This window comes from Suncus etruscus (assembly GCF_024139225.1).
Source record: "Suncus etruscus isolate mSunEtr1 chromosome X unlocalized genomic scaffold, mSunEtr1.pri.cur SUPER_X_unloc_2, whole genome shotgun sequence".
In the NCBI taxonomy this organism is placed as follows: Eukaryota; Metazoa; Chordata; class Mammalia; order Eulipotyphla; family Soricidae; genus Suncus; species Suncus etruscus.
The window spans coordinates 2,222,394-2,238,188 of NW_026060315.1; positions in this window are offsets into that span (position 1 = coordinate 2,222,394).

Below are 15,795 nucleotides of genomic sequence, written 5' to 3' on the forward strand. Positions count from 1 at the left end.
TTCGATCCCTGGCATCCCATATGGTCCTTCAAGCCAGGAGCGATTTCTGAGCGCATAGTCAGGAGTAACCCCTGAGCGTCACCAGGTATGACCCCCCAAAAATAAAACAAAATAAAAAAAAAAAGAAATATGAGGAATGATGTGTTTTGGTAGAAATAGAAGGAATATATATAGAGAAAGATAAAATATAGATAGATATATAAATATATAAATGTAGCTAAAATATAACATAATGTATATTATTATATTTCATATATAAGTATATCTAACTATATATTTACATATATATCCACAAATAAATTTATACAGTGAATGAATTTATAATATACAAAGCATAAATATTTATATATTTATTTATATATTTATATTATAAAATATACATGTTTATAAATATTGAATATATTTATTTATATTTTATGAATATCTAAATATACCTCTATATCGCATCTAATTTATAAGTACTCATTTATATATTATAGATAAGTAATATATTATATATGATATAATATATAAATATTATAAATTCATTTAACGTATATTAGATTAATAGTTTAAATATAAATATTTATTTTTGAAAATATTTAAATACTTTGAGAACCTAAATATTGATTTAGCAAAATACGTTTGATTAATTTGCAGGTAATGCTTCGAACTCGCTCCTTCTTTTGTGCTCAGAGGTCACTCCTGGTGGGTCCGGGTGACCAAGAGACCACCTGTGCCAGAAAGAGAATTCTGTGTGCACAGAATTTATTTACCTCTTTTCCACCCTTAATATGAGTCCTTTAGATGTCCAAATCCACATAAAATAAAAACCCCAAAACAGAACACAGAATTTCAATTTCCCCCCTCAAAACACAATGAGCCCCTAAAGATTTTAACCTCAGGGTCAGTCATGAGTTGGAGCCTGAGAAATTGGGCTATATAAAAAAATTATTGACGTTAGGAATGAAACTTTTTTCCTCAGCCTTCTCTACCACTATTTTATCATCAAAATAAATGGGGATAATAAGTAGAAAAAGAAAAGAAAAGAAAAAGAAAGGAGAATTTTCTATCAGCTGGATTGAGAATATTTGATATCCCAAAGACAGCTGGTCTTGTGCAAAATTTTTTATGAACTAATTATATCCACAGACACGCTGTGGTTCCGGCGTTGAAGATAATCTTTATTAATTTTCTGACCTGTTTCTGATCATTGACAGGGATTTTTATTTCCAAGCCACCTGCTGTGGTGTAGATAATAAAATTTATACGCAGCAACATCATTTTTCCATGCTCAGGTGATTTTTTTAGTTGGTGTAAAAAATGCTCTGTCCTCACTTTATTAGGCTGAATCTTGTGGGGCAGGAATCAGGCCTTTGTGGCTCTGGAAATAAATAAAAAGGAGGGTTCCCCCCACCCCAAATTTTTATATCTCCTGGGAGACCCTTCATGGGCCTTGTGTAAGGAATATTGATAAAGTTGAACCACGCAAAGCATTATGGGAGCTCCTGGGAGACCATCTTTGTAGGAGTGTTTTGTTGAATTGTGAGAGGACAATGTGGGTGGGTTTTTTGTTTTTGTTTTTGTTGTTTTTATGGTCAGGGGCTGTTGTATGTGTCCACCAGAAAGGTCAGTATTGGGGTGAAAGATAACACTTCTTATAATAGTTTTAAAACTTAATTATTCCTGTCTTACATGTAGTCAACTGGATTTTTGGGTCCATGGCCATCAGCATTAACTTATGACAGTCGATCAGCATTGATAAAAGAACAGAGCAGCTGTGTCACTGTGTGTGTGTGTGTGTGTGTGTGTGTGTGTGTGTGGTGTGTGGTGTGTGTTTACGAATAGCAAGGTCTCCAACCAGCATTCTGGATCAAAAGCATCCGGGATGGAAAGCTTCAATGCTTATGAATGATTTCTCATGATTTCTTTCTTTCTTTCTTTCTTTTTCTTTCTTTCTTTCTTTCTTTCTTTCTTTCTTTCTTTCTTTCTTTCTTTCTTTCTTTCTTTCTTTCTTTCTTTCTTTCTTTCTTTCTTTCTTTCTCGTTCTTTCTTTTCTTCCTTCTTTCTTCTTTCTTTCTTTCTTTCTTTCTCGTTCTTTCTTTTCTTCCTTCTTTCTTCTTTCTTTCTTTCTTTCTTTCTTTCTTTCTTTCTTTCTTTCTTTCTTTCTCGTTCTTTCTTTTCTTCCTTCTTTCTTCTTTCTTTCTTTCTTTCTTTCTTTCTTTCTTTCTTTTTCTTTCTTTCTTTCTTTCTTTCTTCCTTCTTTCTTCTTTCTTTTCTTTCTTTCTTCTTTTTTCTTTCTTTCTTTTTCTTTCTTTCTTTCTTTCTTTCTTCTCTTCTTTCTTTTCTTCCTTCTTTCTTTCTTTCTTTCTTTCTTTCTTTCTTTCTTTCTCGTTTTTCTTTTCTTCCTTCTTTCTTTCTTTCTTTTCTTTCTTTCTTTCTTTCTTTCTTTCTTTCTTTCTTTTCTTTCTTCTTTCTTTCTTTCTTTTCTTTTCTTCTTTCTTTCTTTTCTTTCTTTCTTCTTTCTTCTTTCTTTCTTCTTTCTTTCTTTCTTTCTTTCTTTCTTTCTTTCTTTTTTTTTCTTTCATTCTTCCTTTCGCTCTTTCCTTCCTTCCTTTTTTTTGTTCTCTTTTTTCTCTCTCTCTCCTTGTATTCCCGCAGTACAAACCACATGATTTATTTCCCCTTTTCATACAATTGCAGGAAAAACCATTCTCTAGTGGTGGAGGAATAAGGAAGGCTAGGCACTCTTTTTCCAAGCTTTCTCATTTAAAAATTGAGTGTTTGGTTTGTTTGTAAGTCCTGCTCATCCTACTGAGCGCTGATGTAAACATCTTTGTGCAAAGATCCTTTCCAATAATTTTGTTTTATGTTTCAGGACGCAGGTGCTGAAAAGTAGCATTGCACTGGGTTAACAAAAGTGCAAAGCATAGAAGTAAGAGAGAGAGAGAGAGAGAGAGAGAGAGAGAGAGAGACAGACAGACAGACAGACAGAGACAGACAGAGACAGACAGAGACAGAGAGAGAGAGAGAGGCAGAGAGAGAAGATAAATATCTGCCCTAGTGGCAATATTGAAGAGGATAGGAAGAAAACTAGGGAAATTGGTAAATTGGTGGCAGGAAGTGTGCCCTGGGTAAGTGTATTGGACAGTGTCTGGTTGAAACTCAACTATGAACAAATTTAGAACCACCTTGCCTTTATACAACATTTAATTTAAAATAAAAAAAATCAGATATACAGAGAAAATTCTGAAAGAACAGAGGGAAGGGCAACAGAAAAACAGTCTCTTGGTCATTGATAACCTGGGATGGTCTCAGGTTGAAATTAATGATTGATTTTTTTCGTTTTCTGATTCTGGCCCATTTTGCTATCCAAGATGTTGTTGTTTGACGGGAATGAAATAAGAAGCTAAAGGGAGATACCAAAAATTACCAAAAAAATATTGCTCAATGGGGCCAGTGTGATAATGTAGTGCTAGGGCATTTGCCTTGCAAGTGGCTGACCCTGGACAGACCTTGGTTCAATCCCCTGGCATCCCATATGGTCCCCCAAGCCAGGAGCGATTTCTGAGCTCAGAACCAGGAGTAACTCCGGAGTATCAATGGGTGAGGCCCCCAAAATAAAAATAAATAAAAATAAAGGTTGAAAGAACACATACTTCAAAGGCAGTCAACCCAGGATTGAACCAAGTGTGGGAGTCAGATAGGATGGCAGGTGTGATTGATTGGTTATTGATTGATTGATCTGGGATCAAAGAAAGTAGAAGCAATGGATTATCTGCTTCCATTCTAAGACTGGGCAGAGAACTTCAAGATAAAGAGAAGAAGAGATGTTGGTGGCAAAACCAATCACCAGTGTTCAAAGCCAACCCTGGGATTATGGGAAAATGAGACTCCAAATGGTATGGAAAAGAGCACTAGAATTAGAGTCTCTTTTGTGATGAGTATCAAGAAATTTGGGTTGGGTTGTGTAGGCTAAAAACAACCAGGACTCATTGAGTCTTCACATTGGGTTTGTTGTCACCAAATGACAACTATGTGTGAGAGAAAAAATAACAAAAGAAGGAATTATAAAACAACAGACAAGGAATACAATTCTATTTATATTGGGTATATAAATATATATCCATTATATTTGTATATTGTATATAAATGTATATACATTTATATAAACCATGATAAAAGAAAGGATTGTGAATCTATTTATATTTGTTATATAAATGGATTTATATTATTTTATTGCATTTGGTATATGAATGTATATATTAATTTATTTTATTTATATTTATATATGAATATAAATTTATTTCATTTATATTTTATATATGAATATAAATTTATTTTATTTATATTTTATATATGAAAATAAATTTATTTTATTTGTATTTAGTATGTTTATTTTATTTTCATTTTATATATAAATGTATATTAATTTTATTTGTATTTGGTACATGAATTTATATATTTATTTTATTTATATTTTATATATAAATGTCTATATATTTGATCTCATTTTTATTTAGTAATAAATGTATGTATATCTTTTTTGGGGGGGGTCACATCTGGCAGCACTCAGGGGTTCCTCCTAGCTCTACACTCAGAAATCGCTCCTGGCAGGCTCAGGGGACCATATGGGATCCCAGGATTTGAACCGCCGTCCTTCCGCATGCAAGGCAAATGCCCTACCTCTATGCTATCTCTCCAGCCCCAAATGTATATATATCTTAAATTAAAACGACAAAATAAAACATTGTGAAAGATTAGAAAAAGGAATATATGTCTATATTTGGTATATAAATGTATATATGTACAAATCCTTAGAACAATCTTTAATATATAAGAATATATATTGATATGCTAATTCTATTACTATAGGATGCATTAATATTATATAATATCATATTATAATTATATGACAATATATAAATAATATATTTCTATTATAATACATGTGTACACTATATAAAAATATTTTCAAATTTCTTTGTAACCAAACATGCAAATATATTAAATATTAAGAACAATCAATCATTCCTAATCCATAATAATCATAATATCCAGGAATATGCAACGAATAAATAAGTCATATTTAATTAAATTATATTAAAATAAATATATTATTGAGTGTATAAAAATGAATAATCAAATAATTTTTTGTAAATAGATACATGATATCCAATTAAATCATAGCCGATATCTATGAACACCTGCATTGGGGTACAAAATAGAATTGAATCTAAGTATTAAATAGAACTTACCTGAGAAAACAAAGTATAAATATAGGAGCCAGAGTGATGGTGCAGCGTGGAGGGCTTTTACCTTGTATGCGACGAGGCCAGATTTGATCCCCGGCATCCCACCTGGTCCCCTGATCATCAGCTGGAGTGATCTCTGAGCACAGAACCAGGAGTAAAAAGTACCTGAGTAGTTCTGGATGTGGCCAACAAAACCCAGAATAAAAATCCCAATTAAACAGGGCCGGGCGGTGGCGCTGGAGGTAAGGTGCCTGCCTTACCTGCGCTAGCCTAGGAGACGGACCGCGGTTCGATCCCCCGGCGTCCCATATGGTCCCCCAAGCCAGGAGCGACTTCTGAGCGCATAGCCAGGAGTAACCCCTGAGCGTTACCGGGTGTGGCCCAAAAAAAAAAAAAAATCCCAATTAAACAAACATAAATAAATTAGTATATTATATAAATGTATTATATATATTAATATAAATCTTAAATTGATTATATAAATATATATTTTCATAATATAATATATTTATATTTATTATATATAACACTATAGAATATCTAATATGATATATACATATAGATTATTTAGACAAGTTTTTTTTTTTTGGTTTTCGGGCCACACCCAGCAGTGCTCAGGGGTTCCTCCTGGCTGTCTGCTCAGAAATAGCTCCTGGCAGGCACGGGGGACCCTATGGGACACCGGGATTCGAACCAACCACCTTGGGTCCTGGATCGGCTGCTTGCGAGGCAAACGCCGCTGTGCTATCTCTCCGGGCCCCTAGATTATTATAATATAAAGTGTCATGGACATATCTAGGAAAATGGATTTGTTTTCTAATAGATTTTTTTAATCCTTTGGGCCACACCTAAAATATTCAGGCACTTTACCTGACTCTGGGGGTGAAATTTACTCTTAAGAATTTTCTGGCCAGGCCCCCAGAGTCCTTTTATTATAGAGAATATAAAAGAAAATTATATTTCTGAGTTCGAAGAAGGTCGTGGTAGGGCCAGGAGAAAATATTTCTACAATTAGGAGCTGATTTGTATGCAAAAGATATTTTTTTAAAGAAAATAAAGTGCTTTGGGACATGATGTTTTCGAACAGGGGTCGGTCATAATTTCAAGCTATTTATCTAAGATTTAGCTGATAAAAGATGCCTAAGAAATGCGTGTGTGTGTGTGTGTGTGTGTGTGTGTGTGTGTGTGTTGTGTGTGTTGGGTTTACCATCAGAAGTTCGAGAGCATGGAAAAATCAGTCTGCAAGTTCGTGATTAACGGGAGTCAGGGTTTTCCAAGATATTTTATTGGAAAAACACAATTTTGGTATGTTGGGGACTGACTTGTTTGAGGCCATTTTGCTGTTCTTTCTGCCATATTCCAGCTTTTCACCTAAAAGCCATTTTGCAGTCTTGCTGTAAGTTTTTGAGCTATAGAGAAAGGAATGTGCAACTGTAGATATAATTAGCTCTAGCCCGGAGGAGAGCAAAAGCTGCCTGGTACCGTTATCAGAAACTAGGCCTCACTCCTTAAGACCACATTCCGGAGTGAACTAGGCTGTTATCAATAAGTGTATGCTACATTGTCTGTTCAAGATCACTGAGGCAGGCACATCTTGCACCACCTCCTGATAGTTAAGCAATTAGGAATGCAGCTGGAAGGTCACTAGAAATTTCCATGGAAATAGCACGTTCATCATAATTTGAAGGTCATCCAGCCCCCCTAGTCCCACTGCCCACTTCCTTATTTAGAGAATGCCTAACTTTCTTTGTTCCTTGAAACCTGAAATATATCCTTGCCTTGTATGGGCCTTCGCGCCAAAAGTATGACTGACATCACCTTTGTACTGCCCCCTTCTCCTTCACTATATAAGAAGGAACTGTAGCCAATAAAGGTACCCTTGAACAGTGAGACGCTGCCTTGGGTCTTTATTATTAACCTCTCTCAGATTTATTACAGGTGTGGTTGTGCCTTCACTCAGCAAAATAGGAGTGCAGTCGTCTGAGAAGCTTCCCCAGCTAATTCCTGCTGGCCGGGCCCCCCTGGGGGGCTTCAGGACCCTGCATTGGTACTTGCCTTTCAGGACTGAGCGGAAGTGGGCACTTGCTGAATAAAAATAATGAAAAGGGAATTCACTATTCGAGGGTGTTTATTGTTCCAGATGGACTTCATAAGTGTTTGATCCACTTCTTTGAAGAATGTCATGGGTATTTTTAAGGGGGTCGCATTAAATCTGTATAATGCTTTGGGGAGTATTGCCATTTTAATGATGTTAATCCTGCCAAGCCATGAGCAGGGTAAGTGTTTCCATTTCTGTGTGTCCTCTCTTATTTCTTGGAGCAGGGCTTTATAGTTTTCTTTGTATAGGTCCTTCACATCTTTGGTCAAGTTGACTCCAAGATATTTGAGTTTGTGTGGCACTATTGTGAATGGGGTTATTTTCTTAATGTCCATTTCTTCCTTATTACTATTGGTGTATAAAAAGGCCATTGATTTTTGTGTATTAATTGTGTAGACTGCCACCTTGCTATATGAGTCTATTGTTTCCAGAAGCTTTTTGGTAGCGTCTTTAGGGTTTTCTAAGTAGAGTATCATGTCATCTGCAAACAATGAGAGCTTGACTTCTTCCTTTCCTATTTGGATTCCCTTGATATCTTTTCCTTGCCTGATCACTATAGCAAGAACTTCCAGTACTATGTTGAAGAGGAGTAACTCCTGAGTACCGTTGGGTGTAGAACAATAGCAAAACAAACAAATAAAACTAAATAAATAACTCTCTAATTATTTCCCACAGGGCTTGTCTCTGAGAAAAGGACAAAGTATTTTGGGGGTAAATAAAAAAAGCCAATAAAGAAATTCTTGGTCTCAATGGTGAAGGGCATAGTTGTTCGGAAATACCAAATGTGCTCAGTGGAGTAACTTGGCTATTTATTTGTTTTTATTTATTTATTCACATTAACTTATTTGTAAAAAAGATTTATTTGTATTTATTTACTTGTCTATTTATTTTAAATAGAGTTGTTTGCATTCATTCTATTTGTCTATTTGTATTTATTTATTTGTATTATTTTTCTATAAAGTTATTTGTATTCATATATTTATTTACGCTTTTGCAAATAAATTTATTGATTGATCTTCCTTTATTTGTAAACAAATCTTTTTATATGTGTTTATTCATTTGTAAATAAGTTTATTTGTTTGTATATAAATCCATTCATTCATCTGTGCTTACTTATTTGTAGATTTATTTATTTACCTGTATTTATTATTTGTAAATACATGAATTTATTTATTTGTAAATACTCACATTTACTTGTCTTGATTTGTTTTTATTTATTTGTAAATGAAGTTATTAATTTCTTGGTCTATTTGTGGATGAATTTATTCATTCACTTGTATTTACATATTTATTTGTATTTATTTATGTATTTGTCGATGAAAATCATTGACGAAAGACCGAGGCCTGACTCTTATGGGCAGGCTGACAGATAACAAGAAGCCTGTTGGTTTTTATATTTATGTTTCTGTGTTTACATTGCTTCTATATTAATTTATGTCTCTTGGGAGACATAAATATTCCTAACATGTCTCTAACCTTTACGATCCATTTTGAACCCTCCATTGTGTTTGCATGTGGCCATTCATGAGGACGAAGGACTTGAAGAACTCCCTGGCATGAAAATTTATTGATCACAGGATCTGAAACAGATGTTTTCATGACAATTTATTGAGTGGATGGATATAAAAACGTCAATTAAGAGGCGAAATGTACCAAGGATGGTTTCCCAATGGAAAATGAAAACGTCTTTTATTTTTAATTATTTTTATGTAAATCTAGCATTGTACTTTTACGGGTTTAAAGTAATAGGCACGGGCCCGGAGAGATAGCACAGCAGTGTTTGCCTCACAAGCAGCCGATCCAAGACCAAAGGTGGTTGGTTCGAATCCTGGTGTCCCATATGGTCCCCTGTGCCTGCCAGGAGCTATTTCTCAGCAGACAGCCAGGAGGAACCCCTGAGCATTGCCGGGTGTGGCCCAAAAAACCAAAAATAAATAAATAAATACATAAATAAATAAATAAATAAATAAAGTAATAGGCACGAATTGAGTACTTAAAGCTACAAAAATAAAATAAATATAAAATAAATAAAATAAAGATAGGATAAAAGGACAGGCTGGGAGAATGTGGATTTAGATGAGATGTGGGGTGCTCCTCCCCCCCTTTTAAATCAGCATTAATGGGACTTTTGTGCTTAGGTATCGTACGTCCCACAAGCTGTGGATTCTCTTGGGTGCTGGGTCATGCTATGGTGTGAATCTATAGGGGGTTATGTTCTTTATTTTCTGGTTTGTTGCTTTTGCTATGTTCAAGACATGCCATGCTTCTTATCTTATCTTACCCTATCTTTTTTTTTTTTTTTTTTTTTTTTTTTATTTTTTGGGCCACACCCGGCGGTGCTCAGGGGTTTCTCCTGGCTGTCTGCTCAGAAATAGCTCCTGGCAGGCACGGGGGACCCTATGGGACACTGGGATTCGAACCAACCACCTTGGGTCCTGGATGGGCTGCTTGCAAGGCAAACACCACTGTGCCATCTCTCCGGGCCCATCTTACCCTATCTTATCCTATCTTATCTCATCTCGTCTTATCACTCTCATGTCATGTTCTATTGTATATTACATTATTATAATTCATTATATCATGTCTATCATGTTATATTTATCTTGCTATGTTCATACCATACCATGCTTCTTATCTTATCTTACCCTATCTTATCCTATCTTATCTCATCTTGTCTTCTTGTCTTATCACTCTCATGTCATGTTATATGGTATATTACATTATTATATTTCATTATATCATGTCTATCATGTTAGATTTATTTTGCTATGTTCATACCATGCCATGATTCTTATCTTATCTTATCTCACCCTATCTTATCTTATCTCATCCTGTCTTCTTGTCTTATCACTCTCCTGTCATGTCATATCATATCATTATATATCATATTCCATTATATTATGTCATATCATGCTGTTTACTTTGCTATGATCCTATCATGCCATGATTCTGATCTTACCCTATCTTATCTTATTTCATCTCTTTTTGTTTTATCACTTTCGTGGCATGTTCTATTATATTACATTACATTTTATGATGTCATATTATGCTATGTTTACTTTGCTATGTTCAGGCCACGCCAGGTTTCTTATCTTATCCTATCCTATCTCATCTGATCTCACCTTATCTCTTATCCTGTTCTCTTTTCTATTATATTATGTCATATCATGTTGTGTTTATTATGTTAGATTATATTATCTTCTGTTATGCCCTGCTATGTCATACCGTACCATACCATACCATGTCATGTCATGTCATGTCATGTCACGGTATGCCATAGTATAGTATCTTACATAGTTATGCTATGCTTTATTGTGTTATGTTATATTGTTGTATTATGTTTTTTTGTTGTTTTTTTTTGTTTGTTTGTTTTTTTGGTTTTTGGGTTACACCTGGATGTCTGCTCAGAAATAGCTCCTGGCAGGCACGGGGGACCATATGGGACACCGGGATTCGAACCCACCACCTTGGGTCCTGGATCGGCTGCTTGCGAGGCAAACGCCGCTGTGCTCTCTCTCTCTCCGGGCCCAACAGGACTTTTATATATCCTACCAATGAACTCTTATGTATCGTAGCAACAAACTCTTGTATCCGAGCAACAGCAACAGGACTCTTATGTATCCTACCAATGGAACTTTTATGTATCCTAGCAACAGACTTTTATGTATCCTACTAACGGGACTCATGTATCCTAGAAACAGGACTCTTATGTAGCTTAGCAACAGGACACTTGTATCCTAGCAACAGGACTTTTTTTTTGGTTTTTGGTTTTTGGGCCACACCCGGCGATGCTCAGGGTTTCCTCCTGGCTGTCTGCTGAGAAATAGCTCCTGGCAGGCACGGGGGACCCTATGGGACACCGGGATTCGAACCAACCACCTTTGGTCCTGGATCGGCTGCTTGCGAGACAAACGCCACTGTGCTATCTCTCCGGGCCCTTTTGTATTATGTTACATTAAGTTATTTTGTGTTATGTTTATGTTGTGCTATGTTATATTTTGTATTATGTAATGTTATCTCATGTCATGCTATATTATGTTATGTCATGCTGTTACGTTTTTGATGTTATCTCATGTTACGTTATCTTGTAATATGTTCTGTTTATTTTATATTTTATGGTTCTTTCATTTTCACACTCACTTGGGCCCATGCATGTGGGTTGAGTCCATGTTGTCCTATTACAGGATGAACAGGAACCTGTGTTCAGAACAGTGACTTCGAGAGTCACTTTTTCCTTCTTCCTTTTACTTTCCTTTTATTTTCTTTCTGCATCCTTTTCCTTCTTCCTTCTTTTCTTCCTCTTTATTCTTCTTTTCTTTCCTTCTTTCTCCACCTTCCTTCTCTACCATCCTTCCTTCCTGCTTCCTTCTATCTTTATTTCTTCCTCTTTTAACTCTTTTCCCTCTCTTCCATCTACCTCCTGCTTTCTTTCTTTCTTTCTTTCTTTCTTTCTTTCTTTCTTTCTTTCTTTCTTTCTTTCTTTCTTTCTTTCTTGCTTTCTTTCTTTCTTTCTTTCTTTCTTTCTTTCTTTCTTTCTTTTTTCTCTTTCTTTCTTTCTTTCTTTCTTTCTTTCTTTCTTTCTTTCTTCTCTTTCTTTCTTTCTTTCTTTCTTCTTTCTTTCTTTTCTTTCTTTCTTTCTTTCTTTCTTTCTTTCTTTCTTTCTTTCTGTTTCATCTTCTCTCTACTTTTCCTCTTTCCTTCTTTCGCTTATCTTCTCCTTCTTTCTGTCTTTTAAGCCTTTCCTCCTTTCTCTTTCCATCATCTTTTCTTATTCTTCCTCTTTTACTTTCTTCCTCCTTTCCTCCTCCTTCCTTCTTTCTTTCACCTTTCATACATCCTATTTTTTATCCTCTCCTTCCTTATCTTCCTTCCACCTTTCATGTTTCCCTTCATATATTTCTCTTTCTTCCCTATTCTTCTAACTTACCTTCCCTTTTCATCTTTCCTACTTCTTGCTTCCTTTCTTTCATTTTTCTTCTTTCTCCTTCATTCCTTCTTCCTTCTACATTTCTAGTTCCTTCCTGATCCTTCCTTACTTCTTTTATTCTCTTCTTTCGTACCCCCTTTCTCATTTCTCTCTAAACACCCAAGAATAATGCAAACCCCATTTTTTTTTTTTTTTTGGTTTTGGGGTCAAACTATGCAGCGTTCACGGGTCATTCCTGGCTCTACACTCAGAAATCGCTCCTGGCAAGCTCAACAGGTGGGCCCTATTATGGGATGCCAGGATTCAAACCACCGTCCTTCCGCATGCAAGGCAAACGCACTTCCTCCATGCTATCTCTCCTGCCCCGAGAACTCCATTTTTTATCTTTATTCCCCTGAAATAAAGGTTTCAGAGGAGATTTTTTTTTTTTTGGTTTTTGCTTTTAATCCCAATTTTATAATGTTTTTGGCTCTATTTTTATTTAGTCCTAGCAATGCTCAGGAAAACAGATATAATGCGAGGGGTGAAAATTAGGTTGTTGGTATCCAAGATAACTTCCTACCCGCTGCGCTACCTCTCCAGCCTTTCTCCAAAAAATGATATTTTTTTCCGTTATTATAATTATACCCATTGGCAACATATCCACTTTACAATGTGAAGAAATGGGTGAGAAGCATTAAAAAAAGCAATAAAACATTTTTAAAAAAGGCATATTATAATTGATAGGAATATATAAATTTGTATAAATAAAGTTTATACATACATAAATAATATGTATAAATAATGATATGTGTAAATAATAAATAGGCATACATAAAATTTATACATAAATATAGATTATATATGATTCATAAATTTGTTTACTATAAACATATTGTTTATGTGAATTGTATGTATATAAATTAATATTTATAAATATGAATGTTTTTAGATATTTTATATATTTATGAATATCAATTTTAATCAACTTTATTACTGAATATCAATGTATATATAGAATACATAAAGATAAAACATAATATAAATAAATATAAATATATATTTATAAATATTAAAGATAGCAGAAAATAAACCATATTTTTCACATGATTATAGATTATATATTTATTCATAAATTTATTTATTATATACATATGGTTTATATAAATTTTATGTATATAAATTGATATTTATAAACATGAATAGTTTTAGATATTTTATGTATTTGTGAATATAAATGTATTTTCATATCAATACATAAAAGGCAATGCTCAGGGAAACAGATTTAATGCGAGGGGTGAAAATTAGGTTGTTGGTACCCAAGATATCTCCCTTCCTGCTGCACTACCTCTCCAGCCTTTCTCCAAAAAATGATATTTTTTCCGTTATTATATTTATACCCATTGGCAACATATCCACTTTACAATGTGAAGAAATGGGTGAAAAGCATTAAAAAAAAAAAGCAATAAAAACATTAAAAAAGGCATTTTAGAAAAGGCTTTTCTAACAGGGTGTTGGAATATTTAGGAAATTGTAGTTATCTGGAGAGAGAAATCCCCTCCGATAATTTGGTATTTATGACTATGTATTGTAAAATTTTATTCCCTGATAATGTGCCCCCCCAAAAAAAAAATCATAAAGCTGAGTGAAAATAAATAGACTCTACCTTTCTGGGTTTGATGATTGAAAACTGGGCCTACTGTCCTCAAATTTCATGTCATTGTGTGATAAAAATACTTTTTTGTAAAAATATATGCTGCACAAATACAGTCAGGTGCAGACCTGACCATAAAAGACTCGCTCTTTTTTTCTAGAAACAGATGGAAATAGAGGTCGGAGCGGTGGCGCAAGTGGTAAGGCATCTGCCTTGTGTATGCTGGCCTAGGAGGAACTGCAGTTCGATTCCCCCGGCATCCCATATGAACCTCCAAGCCAGGAGCTATTTCTTTTTGTTTGTTTGTTTGTTTTTTTGGGCCACACCCAGTGGTGCTCAGGGGTTCCTCCTGGCTGTCTGCTCAGAAATAGCTCCTGGCAGGCACGGGGGACCCTATGGGACACCGGGATTCGAACCAACCACCTTAGGTCCTGGTTCGGCTGCTTGCGAGGCAAATGCCGCTGTGCTATCTCTCCGGGCCCGCCACGAGCCATTTCTGAGTGCAGAGCCAGGATGAACCCCTGAGTGTCACTGGGTGTGGCCAAAGCAAAACAACAAAACAAAACAAAAAAGAAATCGATGAAAATTAAGCCATAAACAATCTTGAGTATACACAAGGCCATATAGCTGAAATCTGAACATCTTTTTGACATTTTTTACTGTGCTGCTTTTTCCTCTCTTCTTATCCTTTTTATCCTCTTTATTTTTTCTTTCCTTTTATTTTTATTTTATTTAGTTTCTGTTTTTATCTCCACTTTATTATTATTATTATTATTTATTCAGTCATAGGTGGGTATAACAAATTCTCTGTTTGGAGAGGAGCAAGCATCATTCTGTCATAATTTGGGCTAATCGCACACTTTATGTGTGTTTATGTATATATGTGTTTGTTTTTAAAGAGTACTTTATTAAAGGGTATTTAATTTTATTTTTTCTTTTAGCAGCCTAGAACATGCCGCAGAAAAAGCCAGACTATCAGTAATTGTGCTCTGAATTCCTGCACAAAATTTTTTTGAAGCTGTCATTCCCATAGAAACCCACCAATTTAGATGTCACTGTATAGGTAAAATCGATTAATATTTGGAAACAAATAAAGTAGGAAAAGTCAGATCAGTAAATAATAGTTCACTAAAGCTTCTGACAATATTTTAATAACCTCATTGGAGAGAAATTAATTTTCACAATTTTTCATTGTAATTTTTTCTCTCTTTTTCTTTTTTTTTTCCTACTGTTTTTAAAATAATCTTGCTCTCTTTTATCTGGAAAAAATATATAGGAATATGTCATCTATGTGATACATTCTCGTTAAATAAATCAAACAAAAAATGTTACGCTGCAGACTGAAGCTTTCGAACTGACAAAATAGCTTTCAATGCATCTTCACATAAAAACTATTATGGAGAGAAACAAAGTTTTTATTTTCTTGCAGCCTGGCACTTTATAGCAAACTGATTCCAATAGGAACTTCTACATTCTTACAGGGATACAAAAAAAAATGATTTCGACATTAATCCTGCTAAGCTCCCATGATCTTTTATTTTTACCAAGAACAGTTTCCACCCTGTTACATATTTCTCCCACCTCAGTCCTGATTAACTACCAGACAAGGCTTTGCATTTAATCTGTAATATTGTCTACAAGACCCGGGCTGTGTTTTTTCAACTCCCCTTATGCTCCTGGCAGATTTGGGGGGCCTATCTTTTCGATCCTGCTTAATGCCTTTTTAATTTCTACCCTGTTGAACATTATTGTCTTTCTATTTATTTCTTGCCTCTGCCTTTCTTGTTACTGAAGTTAATTTTCTTTTTATTGTCTCAGTTTCTGAAACTTTTCCTTCTTTCTTCTTCTTCTTTTTTTTTTTTTGAGGGGGGCCACACCCAGCAGCATTTGAGGATTACTCCTG